General features: G+C 35.3%; 1 protein-coding gene across 1 annotated transcript in view; it reads left to right on the forward strand.

Moving 5' to 3' along the window:
* The window catches only part of GREB1L (GREB1 like retinoic acid receptor coactivator), a 267253-nt gene that overhangs the window by 112059 nt on the left and 140507 nt on the right, over positions 1 to 14687 (forward strand). Inside the window, exons 4-5 of the mRNA XM_004742815.3 lie at positions 11385 to 11492; positions 14416 to 14462. The gene's annotated coding sequence lies outside the window, so the exon portion shown is untranslated. The remainder of the gene's footprint in view (positions 1 to 11384; positions 11493 to 14415; positions 14463 to 14687) is intronic.

A 14687-nucleotide genomic window follows, 5' to 3' on the forward strand; every position in this document is an offset into this window, starting at 1 on the left:
TTTAACACAATTAAATCTGGATATATCCTTTGACCAGCAATTTTGCTTCTAGGAATTTATCCACTAAATTAGTGTGTATTAATTTGTACAGGATTGATTATTATAGTATCTTTAGTAATAACAAAAACTGTGAATTACATATCTATCACTAAGGGACTAGTTTAAAATAATCATGGTAGAGGGGTGCCTGGATGACTGTCTGTTAAGCATCTGACCATTGATTTTGGCTCAGATCATAATCTCAGGGTCATGATATGCAGCCCCATGTCACCTCAGTCTCTGAGCTCAGCGGGGAGTCTGGTTGAGATTCTCTCTCCCCTTCTCTCTCTGCCCCTCTCCCCTCTGTGCACTCTCCCTCTCAAATAAATAAATAAATCTTTTAAAAAAAAAACATGGTATATATATGCCAGGGAATTCTCTGAGGCCACAAAAAAGAATGAGGAAGATCTTTATGTGCTTACATAGAAAGAGCTCCAAAATACTTACTATTTTTTTCAACATGGTAAGTGTACTTCTTAATATCCATCACCTATTTTCCCCATCCTTCCACCCACCTCCCTTCTGGTAACCATCAATTTATTCTCTACAGTTAAGAGCCTGTTTCCTGGGCGCCTGGGTGGCTCTGTGGGTTAAGCTTCTGCCTTTGGCTCAAGTCATGATCCCAGGGTCCTGGGATTGAGCCCCACATCAGGCTCCCTGCTGGGCTGGAAGCCTGCTTCTCCCTCTCCTGCTACCCCCTCCTTGTTCCCTCTCTCTCTGTATCTCTGTCAAATAAATAAATAAAATCTTTAAAAAAAATTTTGTTTCTTGGCTTGTCTCTCTCTCTTTTTTCCCATTCCTGATTTGTTTTGTTTCTTAAATTCCGCGTATGAGTGAAATCATATGGTATTTGTCTTTTTCTGACTTATTTTGCTTAGCATACTCTATAGATCCATCCATCTCATTCCAGATGGTAAGATTTCATTCTTTTTATGGATGAGTAATATTCCATTATATAATATTCCACATCTACTTTATCCATTCATCTATCACTAGACCTAGGGCTGCTTCCACAGTTTGGCTGTTGTAGATAATTCTGCAATAAACATGTAAGGGTGCATATATCCCTTTACATTAATGTTTTTGTATTTGGGGGCTAATTACCCAGTAGTGCAATTCCTGGATCCTGGAACAGTTCTATTTTTATTTTTTTTAAAGATTTTTTTCATTTATTTGGCAGAAAGGGATTATAAGTAGGCAGAGAGACAGGCAAAGGGTGGGGGGAAGCAGGCTCCCTGCTGAGCAGAGAGCCCAATAAGGGGTTCTATCCCAGGACCCTGAGATCATGACCTGAGCTGAAGGCAGAGGCTTTATCCCACTGAGCCACCCAGGCACCCCTATTTTTAATTTTTTGAGGAACCTCCAAGCTGTCTTCCACGGTGGCTGCACCCAGTTTGCATTCCCACCAGCTGTGCATGAGGGTTCCTTTTCTCCAGATCCTTGTTAATACTTGTTGTTTCTTGAGTTTTTGATTTTAGCCATTCTTCCAGGTGTGAGGTAGAATCTCATTGTTGTTTTGATTTGCATTTTCCTAATAGTGATGTTGAGCATCTTTTCGTGTGTCTGTTGGCCATCTGTAAATCTTTTCTGGAGAAATGTCTGTTCATGTCTTCTGCCCATTTTTAATTAGATAATTTGTTTTTTGGGTGTTGAGTTACAGACGTTCTTTATATATTTTAGATACTAACCCTTTATCGGATACGTCATTTACAAATATCTTTTCGCATTCAGGTGGTTGCCTATTAGTTTTGTTGATTGTTTCCTTCACTGTGCAGAAACTTTTTATTTTGATGTAGTCCCAATAGTTTGTTTTTGTTTTTGGTTTTGTTTTGTTTTTGTTTCCTTTGCCTCAGAGGAGATATTATAGCCGATGTCAGAGAAATTACTGCATGGGTTCTCTTCAAGGATTTTTATGGTTTCAGGTCTCACATTTAGGTCCTTACTGCAGTTTGAGTTTATTTTTGCATATGGTGAAAAAAAGTGGTCCAGTTTCATTCTTTTACATGTAGCTGACCAGTTTTTCCAGTATCGTTTGTTGAAAAGACTGTCTTTTCCCCATTGTATATTTATTCTTCCTTTATCAAAGATTACTTGACTATATAACTGTGGGTTTACTTCTGGGCTTTCTATTCTATTCTGTTGATCTATGTGACTTTTTTTTTTTTTAAAGATTTTATTTATTTATTTGACAGAGAGAGAAATCACAAGTAGGCAGAGAGGCAGGCAGAGAGCGGGGGGGGGGGGGAGCAGGCTCCCCGCTGAGCAGAAAGCCCGATGCAGGACTCGATCCCAGGACTCTGGGATCATGACCTGAGCCGAAGGCAGCAGCTTAACCCACTGAGCCACCCAGGCGCCCCTATGTGACTATTTTTTTATGCCAATAATATATCATACTATACAGTTTTAATTACTATCACTTTGTAATATAACTTGAACTCTAGAATTCGGTTTTGTTCTTCTTTCAAGATTATCTTTGCTATTTGGGGTCTTTAGTGGTTCCATACAAATTTTAGGATTGTTTGTTCTAGTTTCCGTGAAACATACTTTTGGCATTTTGAAAGGGACTGCATTAAATCTGTAGATTACTTTGGGTAGTATAGACATTTTAACAATATTTGTTCTTCCAACCCATAAGCAAGGAATGTCCTTCTCCCATCCAAGTACTAACCAGGCCCGATCCTGCTTAGCTTCCGAGATCAGACGAAAGGAATGTCCTTCTATTTGATGATATCATCTTCAGTTTCTTTCACCAATATTTTATAGTATAGGTCTTCCAGGTTTTTAACCTTTTTGGTTAAGTTTAGTCCTTGGCATTTTATTATTTTTAGTGCAATTATAAATGGGCTTGTTTTCTTAATTTCTCTTTCTGCTGCTTCATTCATAGTGTATAGAACAGATTTCTGTACATTGATTTTGTATCCTGTGACCTTACTACACTTACTAGTTGTAGTAGTTTTCTGGTGAAGTCTTTAAGGTTTTCTATATATATCATATCAACTGCAAATAGTGAAAATTTTACTTCTTCCTTACCAGTTTGGATGCCTTTTATTTCTTTTTGTTGTCTGATTGCTGTAGCTAGGACTTCCAGTGCTATGGTGAATAAAAGTGGTGAGAGTGGACATCCTTGTCTTGTTACTGACCTTAAGGTATAAGCTCTGTTTTCCCCCATTGTGTATGACATTAGCTGTGGGTGTCATGTAATAATTCTTATAGATAAAGTTGACTTGGACTGTCTCTGGTGAGCTTCTCATTCTCATGCTAGCCCTACATTTTCAATTACTAAATTATTCAAATAGTAACAAGTACCTGCTACATAGGAGGATACCACAAAGGTGTTATAGTATCAATAATAGGCAAACCCAGAAAAACATAGTCCCTACCTTCATGTAGCTTAGAATTTAATAGGGAAGTCAAACATTAATCACACAAATGATATAGCTCATCAGTGAGTTAATGCTAGGAAGGATAGGAATAAGGTCCTATGAGAGCTTTTAGCAAGGACTAAGGGAATCAGAGAAGCTAAGCTTGAGATCTAAAAGCATAAGGAGATTTTAATTGGCAAAAGTAAAAGATAAGATGGAATTACAGACAGAAGGAGCATAACTGTTTAAAGGTTGGTCACTGTTGCTGGAACACAACATTTAGGAAAGAACAGGGCAGGATAAGGCTAGAGAGATGGGCAGAGTTATTTACAAAATTGATTTTTATCCTCAGCGTAATAAAAAACCATGAAGTTCTCTAGCAAAGTATTGACAGATTATATTTGCACTGTAGTGCAGAGAAATGATTGGAGGGAAGAGGAGGCAAAGAGGAGGCAAGAAGAGCAATTAGGTAAGTTGGTGCTGGCTCTTGGCAGGAAACCTCAGGTCCCACCCACAGAGCTGTTTGAATGTCCTTACAGCATGGTGACTGCCTTCTCTTAAAGCAAGTGATCCAAGAGGTCAAGCCAGAAACTGCAATATCTTTTATAACCTTGGAAATTACATGCCGTCATTTGTTTGGTATTTTAGTGATCCCACAAGTCAACCTTGATTCAGTGTGGGGAGGGGATTACACCGGTGGCAGAAACACTGAAGCCATCTTGGAAGATGGCAGACCAAACTTTGTTAGAACTCCATTTCATTTCTGGGTGGTGTACTACTGTGGGAGTGCAAAGGAAACTGAGAAGCAGCACAGAGAAAGGAGGAATACTAGAGAGGTTGTGAGATGAAACCCAGCCCAAGAAAAGGAAATTTCAAGAAATCTACCAAGAGGACATTTTAGAGGAGAACCAAAAAATTTCGTTCAATTAGAGACATAGATTTAATGGCAAAAAGCTCTTCCCTCATAATATGATTTAACATTTATTTTGATTCACCACCTCCTCTTATAACCTTTATTGAAGAGACTTTTTTCCCCATCTTTTCTTTGATAATCCTCCTTTAACAACCCTTATGATTTTCATGATATTCCTCACAAAATTCTACTGATACTTTTGAGTGGAATTATGTTATGTTTATTATTTGTGAGAAACATTTTTATAAGGATTAGACTTCTCTTTAAAACACTTAGCACATTTGGTTTGTAAATTTTCATTTAAGTCACCTAAATAAAGTTGGCAATTTAAAAAGTGTTGTCACATATCTGTCATTAATTTGCCTTCTGGGTATTATTTTTGTTGTTACTACCATGAATGGGATCTCCTCTCTGCCCCCACTACCATCATAGTGTTTTCAATCTAGAAATGTATTTACTCTCCCATTTTATGGATAAGGAAAGAGGCCCAGAGAAAATCGGTGACTGAGCTACAGTTATAGAGTGGGAAAGTTGGAGACTGCAGATTTTGAACACCCAAATTTTACTGTGCTCCACTAATAGTAAATGAAGTTGCTTACCCAGTCAAACCTTATTAAAATGGATAGTCCTTTAAGTATCACTCTGTCTTCTTTGTTGTTTTTTTTCTATTATTTTATTAAATTTTTTATTTTAATTTCAGTATGATTAACATACGGTGTTCTATCAGTTTCAAGTGTTTGGTAGTAATTCACAATTCTATACATTACTCAGTGCTCATTATAATAAGAAGTGTAACTTTCTTTCTATCAGATTTCAAAGTAGTACTATACATTTTATAGCATATCTCCACTTTTTAGCATTGTCAGTGTGAAATAGAGTGTCATGACTTGAGGAACTGCCTCTCATCTCCATTCAATTCTCCTAAGACCTGATTCCTACCAGACAGGAACTATTTTTTCTTTGAGGTCTAAATAGACCTAACAACCTATTGCACTGAGTAAATATTTAATGAAGATTGAATATTTCCTCTGTGGTGGATCAATTTACTCTTGTTGATTATCTTAGGAAAGCTTTTTTTTTTTTTTTATGTCAAGTAGTAGGTTAAGATACTTGTTTTCCTGAATATTGTTATTATTGCCAAAGTGTGTTTCAGTAATTTAACAATGTATGTTTCTTAGTTTTTTTCAGTCATCTGTTTTTCCTGATTTATATGTGAGGTTTGAATTATTGTGTTATCTCAAATACAAATCTGAGATTCGTTGACCTGGTAGCATGCAATAAAGTTATTTGCTGTGAGAGTTGTTCTTTTATTGAATTTGTGGTACTTGGAACTTTGAAAATGAAAACTATTTCCTAATGAGGTGTAAGGATCTTGATGATGCATCTTTTAATGGCAGAAATATAATTTTTGTTGATAAATATCTCCAAAAACAAATAATTTTTAATTAACAAAAAAAGTATTTTTCTTGTATTTTTAACTATTATATATTATTATATATTATATATATATATAATTTTATTATTTTAAATTTTTCTTAACTGATATTAGGTTTAAGTGAAATATATTTGTGAGTCTCTGTATGAAGTTAGTGACATAGCTTGAAAGTTTTCAACTTGTAAAACTGGAATGACTATAGTGGGATCATTTAGTGGGAGTTGTTATGGTGGAATTCAGATGTAATTATCAGAATCAATTAAAAAAACAAACTTCTCGTTTAAGTGTTAGGGAAAAAGTACATATGTATTTCATCCTCTTTCTAACTAGGAAGTATGTGAACATAATTTTGAAATAGAAAATCATGCCTAATGACAAAATATCCTTGATTTTTAAGGAATAATTTCACTGTGTTTCATATTTGATAGCTTCTGGGACCTATGTTTCAATTTAAATAACTGTTGACTTGTTTGATGTTTATTTTTCTAGAGGAAAATGGTGTGATGACAGTTATAGTACATATGTGATAACAAGTGTAGAACAAATCAGTTAAGTCATAGTGGTCTGATAACTGCTTTTAAGGTCTTTTTGACCCAGGAGTGTGTGACCTGTGAAATCTCTACTTTTTGGATTTGTTAAGATATTTTACAATGCAAGGATTTAAATTTAGATGAACTTCACTGCAGGATGTTGGTTGACATAGCCCAAAACATTAAGAGTATCAAGGTATAATTTGGAAAAAGTTTAACAACTTCTGATAACAACATACCTGAGAAGAGAGAGCATAAAGTTAGAAAGTTTCTTTTCTTCCCCAACTTATAATAAAGAGAACCTGAAATTTAACCTGGTATTTTCAAAGCTCTGATTACTCAGCAGCATTCCATTTTGTGAAAGCATCGCCAAGAAAATGTATCCAAATCTTGAGTTACAGACTATTCTTGCATCTGATTGGAAGGGGCATAGGAGTTGTTTATAAGGTTGCAGATCCAAAGCTGCACAAACGAAGGTTGAGACTTGGGGGAGGGTTTGACTCAGGGAGGGGAAGCTTCGGAGACGTTACAGCTCTGTCCAGGGGCCAAATGGGAGATAAATCACCTCTGGCCACCTCTCTTATTATTGAAATGGTTCAGCCCTGGGGTTTAACTGAAGGACTTACAGGGTTTTGAAGTGCAAATAAGATAGTGAAGGGTAAACCCTTTTAGGGTTTCATTTTGATGGATTTTTTTCCTGTGTGGATTTCTGGCACTGACTGTGATCTGGAAGGGGCCCTTAAAAAAAGAAAAGTTTTGTTTTGTTTTTGATCAATCAGGCAATAAGAACTTTCCACAGGGGTGTACTTTTCCTGCATGCATATCGATCCTATTGTGTTTGAAAGTAGGTCATTTAATTGGGCTTTTTTTTTTTTTTTTTTGAGCCTTCTGCAATGGAATTGTCATTTCAAGGTCATGTCTCTCTTTTTGGTATTAATGCCCAAGTTAGAGAGTGTTGAATGATGTGGTACTTTTGGATCAGTATTTTGGGGGGATTACTTAGGGTGGGGGTGTGTTAAAAAAAAATTACCTGGTTAAACATCAAGTCCATATCAAAACAAGTCCTTTATATATTGATAAGCAGTCTATAATTAATCTTTTTTCCATTGAGTTATAGAAGTTGTACATATTTATTGTGTATGCAATCTGTTTTGTCAGCATTGAAGTAAAAACCAGAACATTCTGAGATTCTGAAATATTTGTACTATCTTATTTGTACAACTACGCTGAAGCTTTTGGGGAAATAAGGGATACATTAAAAAAATGTTTAAGAAACAGATACGTTGATTTATCAAGTTGAACATGTTTTTTATCCCACAAATAATTCAAACACAGGAGATGAAATAAAATATCTCTTAAATTTTGTGTATTTTTAGTAAAATGGGAATGAGAGGAGAGTCATTAATGATTTCAAAGAAAAATTATTGTAATTAAAGTCTTTTTGTGCAAAAATTTTAGTGGAAAATTCAAATATTTGTATTAAAGAAATGCCATGTATGTGCTTATGATTCTTTTTAGAAATATGGTTGACAGGACTTTTCTTGAGCATTTCCCTCTTTGTTTTAGATTTAAAATAAATATTTGAATCATTTACCCTGTTTCAAAATGGTAATGTATTTAACTGCATCAGAGATAGCCCTCTGTGTTGCTTGATACCTATTATAAAAAACAGTTGTTAATCTCTGTAATTGACATTGATCCCACAATGTTCGGAAGTGACCTCCAAGTCCGTTTTTGTTTTTTCAATTCTTCAAAAATTTTCCTTTACTCTATTTTTCTATATATAGAATTAAGTTAAAATTAAATGTTAGAATTTACATTTACCTATTGCTTAAATAAGATGCTTTAAAAAACAAAAACCCAAACCCTAGCTGGCATCAGGCAGAGTCCCCTGTATCTACCAGCCTCCCTGTCATTAGTTTGTTGCTGGGAGATGTTAATATGACCCTTCCTTTGTTAGAAAAGAGATCTGTAGTCCTTCCCAGAATCCTCTTGTTAACTGTCCTTTTTACTCAAGTTGGAAGTTGTCTGATGAATGAATGGTGAGCCATTTTTATGAGCTACACATATTGTTAACATTGTGTCACACGTTGCTTTTTAATTTCTAATGTGTTTTTAATTTGCAAAGCACGCCTATGCCTTTCACAGCAGTAGAACTGAGTCAGCATTTTTGAGTCCAGATATGCTTTATTCAAACAAGACAGATCAAATTCACGAATGCTCTCTCTCATAAGCCTTCGCTTTACTGAAACACACACGTGAACAAATTCACTTTGAATATTGCTGAATAAAAGAAGATACTTGAGAAAGGCTTTTTTCCCCAAGAACTTCTCTTGCCTCTTGGCAAGTGAATTGCCCCAATATAAAAGCGTTGGGAGGGAAAAGTGAGCTGCCTAGTGAAAAGGCAATCCACAAATAATCACTCTTTTCTGCCTTTGATTGTGTCCGATTTTTTTGTGTGTGTGGCAATTGTTTTCTTTTTCGCTTAGAAGAGGTTTATGGTCCAATGTCTGTCAAGTCAGCCCCTGTCTTAAGGTTGCAGTTGTATTTCTCTCCGGAGTTCCTAGAGGTGATGTTATCTTTTGTTCACTCAGCAGTGTGGTGGTTCCTGAGAGCATCTGTCACTTTAGGCATTGCAAGATGGATGGGTCTCCAGTGAACTGCTGGTTGAAGCAAATGGTAAAAATAAGAAAAGACAAGGGTTTCAGGGTCTGCAAAGAGGACAGACAACAAGGAAATACTGTTAGAAATTAAGAGTAAGCTGAGCAATAGAGAAAGAGAGCAGAGATGGATCATATGTCATTTCATAAACATCTTGGAAACGAGAGTCTTTTGGTGGCTACCGTGATCTGAGAGGGACATCTGCATCATGGTAAATAATTCTGTGCTTTGCATTTGGAAAATGTATTTGGACTAAAAAAAAAAAAAAAGTCTGGGGAAAGTACTGAGAAATTACAATGATATACATTGTTTTATGTGACGATTTTGCTGTTTGAGAATTAGTAGTCTTTTAAAATGTAACGATTTAAAATTTTTCTAGTCTTTGAAATTTGCCTTTGTATTTTCATTTTTCTTTCCTTCTTTTCTTTTTGTAAGCATTTGAGCAACTGTAAACATTCAGTTGTTGGAAAAGTATTAACCATAGAACCAACATCCTTACTGTTTAAGTTTTTTTGACATTTTTGCAGGGGGATTTTGAAAAATCTATGCTCATGCCTTTGGGAGACTGGGGGCATCCTTTAAGTTATTTTAAGTAAACTTCCAGTTAATTTAATGGGCTCTTTGATGAAAGAAAGAAATAGAATTGTTATTGATCTGTCAGAACAAGGTGGAAATTTTATATTCTATTTAGAAATTCATTTGTTGGTGAAAGTAAAAATTTATAAATTTGGACTGATGCAGAACTGGGCCATGTAAGAGAAGGATCAGGAAGGAGCTTGGGCAGAGAGTAGGAAAGAGGAAAGGGAGGAGGGAGGATGTGCTTGAAAAAAAATGATTTTGTCAAACTTTCTGGCATTCGTCTATGAAAAAGACCATAGGTTGAAAGGCAAAGAAATTAAGACGATTAGAAGGTTTAAGTTATACAAATGGTAGAGTCTCTTCCTTCTCTATGGGTGTAAATAATAGATGAAAGAGAAAGAGTGACAACAAAGGATCAGGTCGTTTAAGAGAATGTGTGCAGCCTGAATAGGGGTCTGTGGCCCAGGGCCAAAGGTCTTAGCTTTGAGTGTAATTAGAAGAAAATACAAAAATGTCATTACTAGCAGGTGAAGTGTGCAGCACGTGGCCAAAAATTAGCAATTTTAGACTCTGAAGCTATTGGAATTGGATTACTGACCTTTTTTAAAAATCATTAAGGTCCTCGTGGAGCCATAGAGTTTCATTGGCAGTAATGCAGTTTGACCTTGTTGACCATATGGGGTAATCTTGGGTTTAGATGTTGGCAGCAAGACTCCTGACTTACAAAAAGATGTCCTTTTGTGTGTGGGTGGGTGGGTGGGTGGGAAATACATGATTTTGGAAAATCTGGGTCTTGCTTTTTTAACTGTTCTTTTGCCTGAAGACATTCTTCGGACAGTAAGAGAGGTAAGATAAAGACTTTCATTTCAAAATCTAAAAATGGTCATTTCCTATCTTTCCTCTCTCTAAGTTGGCATAAAAGGACAATAAAACTGAAAACTATTTCTTTAGAAAGCCAAAGTTAATGTTACTTTAACTATTTTTAGTACTGTAAATATGCATATTGAAATGAGTATATTCTTAGGAAAGTCCCCTTTTGGTTTCCTTTTAGTCACAGTAACAAAGGAATAAAAACACTTTTCAGTTACATATAAAAATCAGTGACAAATAGTTCTTACTTCACTTGATGTTTTATGACTATATTTCCTATTTTTCAACCCAATAGTTTATATTCGCCATAATCTATTTAAAGGAGGGAATAATATGTACACTGTAATTTTCAACCACTTGTATGCAATTATAATTATTTAGTTTAATTACTCCTAGAACTACACTACTCAAAAGGCTAGAAAACAGTAACTCTTTTTTTCTTCATGCAGTCTCTCTTTCTCAGAGAGTATTAAAGCATTTGTTTCAAAAAGTAGAAAAATACTTTTAAGTAACATTACTTATGTCTTACATTTTTGATAGTTCTTTGAGGAGATAAAATTTGGCCAAAACATCAGAGATTATAAAATTCAAACTGCTTAGAATAAGAAAATTACCTTTCAATATTTTCATTCATAAATATAAAAATAGTCAGCAGGGCTGTTAGCATATGATAACACTTATTAAACTATAGACTTGACGGATTTATTCAACTTACATTCAGTAGGATAAGAGCAGGGGGAAAATCTTAAGAAAAACAAATTATTTTTGAGTATATATATTTAGGAGTGATTATTTTGGGAATATTTAAGAAGGAGGAATACCTGTAATTGTCAGTTACAATGTATATGGAGTTATGTGAGACTTTGATAATTCATGTCTAATTGTAACTTTTGTAGAATTATAGATATTTAAATTATTTTTTTCTGGAATATGATGCATTTGGAAACTAATTCATGTTTTTACATATATACTTTTATTTTTTTATGTTTTTGCAGGTGCACAAAAGCTTTAAACAAGTGAAATCTAGACAACAGGCTCCCTGAAGTGTTGACAGCCCAACTTAATCATGACCGTGATTCAAAAATGTTAATAAATAAACCAAGGTATTGTACAGTTATAATACCCACTCCCCCCCCGCATTTTTCAAGATCATTTGTTTTAGGAAGTTATAGTTAGAATTTAAATACAACTACTATATTTGGTTCCTAAACTAATTAAGCAGATATTTCTATGAGCTCTTCTTCTATTTCCTCCCCTCTGCTTTCTCTCCCCTCCCCCATCTTTCCACCAGAAAGGGAAAAAAAGAAAAAAGAAAAAAAAACCAACCTTATTCAGCATTAAGTTTTTGCTTATTCAGTATTGCTGAATAATTTTTTTTTTGGCAACAGCCTTTGTATTATATTTCCTGTACACCTAAGTCAAGACAATAAGAATTTAGATTTTGATTCCCCATTGTTGACTGTGGTTTTTATCTTTCAAATTGTTTAATAAGAGAGAAATCTAGATTATTGGCCTCTGCAAAAAAACAACAACAACACACACACAAAAAAACCCAAACCATATTTAGTGTCTGTATAAAAATATCAATCATATGATACTACCTTGAGGTGTGTATTTTAAAAGATTTACGAAAGGGTTTTTTTTTTTCTATTTTTGTGAGGCTTTTAGTTTAGAATATAATCCTTCCCCCCCCCCCCGACATCAAAGAAAATTTAAAATTTGCTTAGAATTAAAGATTGGGGACTGCTGTTTTATGGAATTATTGTTCAGTCTGGCATAGCTAGGGACTGCATGTCTCCTTTTGGATGTTACAACGCGTTTGAGTAGCATGGCATTTCCATGAGAAGCCAAAGATCTTTTTTTCCCCCTGAATTCTTTTGAGGCCAAACAGAACAAGAGGGTCATTACCACTTTGGCATGGTCCCTGTTTGTGCCTTGGTGATCATGCACACCCTGGAACCTAGTGTTGGCTTAACATTCGGGCCTGGAACATCTGGAAAATGATCAGAGAGGGAGTGGAGGAGACAGAAGAGCGGAGAACGGTTGCGTTTTGTTACACCAGGTGCTAGGAGTTAGCAACATCCCCTGTTTGATATGGGAGGCAAATTCTGTGGCCCAGGAGTTAGGCTTCAACAATTGAAGAGGTCAAAGGACAGCTGAGTGGGGTCAGTGAGACACCATGGGGTGTATTTTGTTACTTAGTAAAAGGAGCAGCCTCCTAAAACCTTAAAGGATTCTCTTGAAAATCTGTGTTGTGAAAAGGTTTTATGAGTCTCATGGCAAAAACTCCTGATTTATCTAAGGAATGCTTGCTTTTGTCTAATGGAAGGATAATCCTTACCAAATGTTGGCAACGACTATAAGAGTCAATATAGGTCTGAAAGAACAGTGAGGGTTTGAAGTGTACTTTGCTTTCCAAAATGTTTATCATTTTAATGTTTGTCTCTCAGTGAAGAATCTTGCACTGTTGAATTACCACCCTTTTCTTTCCTCAGAGCCAAAAGTGGGGGGTGGGGGAGAGACTGGTAAGGAGCGAACCTGCATTAATTTAAAGATTATTCTAACAAGCTTTTGACTGACCCACAAACAGGATATTACGAACCTTTAAAAACACCAAAGCATGTTAACTCTGCAAAGTTACCTTAGAATTTATTTTAATGTATAAAGGGAATAAATGGCACATGAAATATAATGTTTCCAGATTCCAGAGAGGTTTTAAAAATTTAGTTGTATTTCACAGAAGTGGGTATCAGTTGATAAATAACCATAAACACATTCTCCCTAAATGTGTTTCTTGTACATTTTATAGTAGGAAGAAGAAAATCAATGCCAGGGTCAAGAATAGAGAATAAGAAAAGCAGGTATAATAATTGTTCTCTTTGAAGGGAAATGGAAGAGGGGGTGGGGGACAGGATCTGTCTGTTGCGGGAGCTGTCTTTACCAGAGCCCATGACCTCAAGGTACCACTTCCATGATTATGGATACCTTTGAAACGTATTGGCCACCTGGCAGATAGGTAGTAAAGGGGGACTGTTAGAGGAGTTTGGCAGTATTTTGATGTTCCAGTTTATTCCCTCCATATGTGTATAAATACATAGAGAATATATATTACTATATATACAGTAGCGGGAAAAGACGAAATGATGACTAGTTTATAATAGGCTTTGTTAAGCATTTTCTTACTAATTTGTAAATTTATAGTATTTGTGAATTACACTTATGTATGATTTTTTTTCAAGCTCTTAATAATCATTCATTTTAAAGCAACTTATACATAAATGTAAGACTCAGCATGCGTGCGTGTGTTCAGTGTCCATGTTCTCAAGGTTAAAGTGCCTTTCAACAACTAATTTAGAAACCTAAGTGTAGTGACTGATAATTGCCTAGAGAAAACCCACAGCTGTTAAAGTAGCATTGAAATTGTGGCAAAACTGACAAATACAATTAGCAATGTTAATAAGATAAGAAGATGGAAAGACAGAGGCAGATGAGAGTGGACGATGAAGGTAGCAGGAGGAGAAAATCCATGTAAGAACACGGTGTTCACTTGCTTTGGATTTGCAGCACTTTTTCCTCTAAGCAACGTCCTTTTACTTCTTTCTGAATTACCAGCAGAATGTATATTTTGCAAGTTAAAAAATTCAGATATATTTTTTCAGTCCCTAAGTCTCTTCTAGTTTTGAAAGAACATAGCTGGTTGGTAGTGGTCATGTCTAGGGAAAACAGTCAGATTTTGCTGATTCTAAGGCATAATTTTATCTTTGGTGCTTTTTAAAAGGTGAATTTAAATGTACTTCTATTTTACCGTAATTATGAGTGGGAATTTCTTTACCCCACTTTGCACCCTTAAAATTCTTATTGGTCATCTAAATACATTACATAGGAGACCACAGCAAGCCCAGTTTCTGGATCCAAGGACCCAATATTGCCAGAACAAAACAAAAAAAACAAAAAGCCTGCAGAAGCCTTCAATGTATGATTACCAATTATATTTATCTGGTTAATGTTTATAACTCACTTTTCCAGACAACTTTTTGGGAAAACTAAGTGGGGATCGGAAATAAGAGAATTAGGTGAGTGTTGGTATGAAAAAGATTTCATCATCTGTGCCCTTCCCATTATACTTTTTAAAGCATCCTGTGAAATTTGGAAAATTATTGTAGTTATCTTTTGAAATTCTACTCTGCATTTGGAAAATTGGTTTTTTGCCTCTGGTGTTTTATGCAGATTTGAATAATTGCTGTGATAAATCCCTACAAGTTTGTTCTCTGAAACTGGAGAAACTCTGAACTCTGAGT

This window comes from Mustela putorius, unplaced genomic scaffold (assembly GCF_011764305.1).
Source record: "Mustela putorius furo isolate JIRA1106 unplaced genomic scaffold, ASM1176430v1.1 tig00003858_pilon_pilon_pilon, whole genome shotgun sequence".
Classification (NCBI taxonomy): Eukaryota; Metazoa; Chordata; class Mammalia; order Carnivora; family Mustelidae; genus Mustela; species Mustela putorius.